Genomic DNA, 2,277 nt, shown 5'->3' with positions numbered 1-2,277 from the left:
AGAAGAAGAAGAAGAAGAAGAAGAAGAAGAAGAAGAAGAAGAAGAAGAAGAAGAAGAAGAAGAAGAAGAAGAAGAAGAAGAAGAAGAAGAAGAAGAAGAAGAAGAAGAAGAAGAAGAAGAAGATTTTTCATTCTATTCATATTTAAAAGAACTAAATGTTAAGTAAGTAAGCACACATTTCCAGCAATTACTTGAACAATTTTAACCGCTTAAATTGGCTTGATAGGTTGTGTGTCGAATCTCTATTATTGTTTCAAATATTGTAGATCAACCTGTAAATATGACAAGTTTTTCAAACTAATTTGATTCATGATTCTATCATAAACATTTCACAAAAATGGGCAGGCAATAAAAGTTCCTATTTGTACCTGTAAAAACTAATCATAATTTTTTACATGGTTTGTGAATTCCATCATTGTAGAGAATTGCAAAGAAGTTTTGTAAGTAAATGGGGAGAGATCCATATAATCAAAGAAAACCAGTTTTTTTTTAATAAGGTATGTAATTAGGTGAAAAGCAATAATTAAATTGATTATGTTGTACACTTGAATCAATTAATTACAATTTCATTCTGTTGCAGATGAATAAATGCACCTCTTCAAGGTCTACAGAATTATTAAATGAAGGAATTACTCAGAATTACTGACTGCATGTCGCTGCAACATCTGTGCTACAAAGTTTGATTGTTTGAAATATTGTAATTCTAAACTAAATTTTGTTTTTATGGAGTAATAATATACTAATTCCAACAGAGACAAGGGGTGGACTCTTCTACTACTACATGGGAACCCGTCTTCATGAACGCGGCGCGATACATCGGCAGTGCTGACGACGATATCGTGGACATAGTCAGTACGTTTTGTGCCCCCGGAAAATTCAACAACAACACCACCGACGCTTTGGTATCAACATCGTCGACGACGCCGGCGCAACCCGCGCCCCCCGCCCCCTCAAGAGGCGCCCTAAGAGCGCAGGCGCGCAGTGAGCGACGGGCCGCGTCTGCGAAATAATACCAGTACCACTCATCCTGATGAAGAGCCCCGATGGGCTCGAAACTAGTCGGTGCCGCCACCAGGCGTATATACGTGAGTGTTTAGCCGTGTTTATTTATCAGTTTGCTATTGATTTAGTTTTTTATATTAGTTTGATGTTAAAAATACGACAATTTTTAGAAATATGTATTAGACTTTAATATAAAATATACACTAGCATAATAAGATTTTCTCAAAATTGGGAAATGCAGTGTATAGAAAATAAAAATATACTAAAACATAGGGAATTAAGTATCAAGTACAAAAGATAAAAAAAATACCATTTAGTGAAAAATATGAAACAAAATTAATTTATTAAATTTGGATTTTACAAATATCACAACTTATAATATATCTTAAACTTTTTTTGAACTAAGTAATAAAAAATAAACAGAGATTGTATACAATTTTCTTACAAGTAATTTTAATTTCAACACAGGTACCTTACCCCAAAATGATGCCTCCTAAGCTCATTATTTTCCTCGTTAAGGAATCTATAGGTTAAACATCTATGGAGAATAGTAATAACAAGAGTTAATATGCGGAATCTTTAGGTTCATGACAATTTTATGAATTTATTTGAGAAGTAACACTTAAATATTGTATTCTATTTTTACATTATATAATATTTAACATGACTTGTACATTTGCAATGTTTTGACAGGAAAAGTTTGGATTAGGGGACTATTTGGAGCGTCGGCAGTGCAGTTGGCGCTTGACCGGATCATATTTTACATATCCAGGTACGATCTCCGCTATATAATAATGCGTTCTTCGAATTTCTTCATAACATCCATCCGACATTCTTACTGTAATTGCATACAACTGCATAGACATTCAAAGATATGTGTGAAGCCAACCAACCCTCACTGGCTCTGCGTTGTTGAATAAGACCTAGTCGCATTCCTGAGGGTAGGCTCCGAGCTCCTCAGTGGAGTATAGTGTGTCCGTATGTATAGTGAGCTTGATGATGACGATTTGTTTTGCTTCAATGCATATTGTCTTGTTAGCAATTTTCTAAATATTTTACCAACAGATAGGAGCTAATCTCTTTCCAGTGTTATTCTATTTCTCCCGACGAGAGTGACACTACTACTCCAGTTCTATCAGAAAATATGACCGATCAAATAAACAAACTGGAACAACTAAGCATTTATCAAAGTTGGGGTATTTTGTTGGTGAGCTAAACCATAATGGTATTATTACGAAAGCAGTGAGCATTATGTTGCGTTCTTAAAATACGTTC

Source organism: Papilio xuthus, unplaced genomic scaffold (assembly GCF_000836235.2).
Source record: "Papilio xuthus unplaced genomic scaffold, Pxut_1.1 DF829129.1, whole genome shotgun sequence".
Classification (NCBI taxonomy): Eukaryota; Metazoa; Arthropoda; class Insecta; order Lepidoptera; family Papilionidae; genus Papilio; species Papilio xuthus.
Note: the sequence above shows the minus strand (reverse complement) of the source record.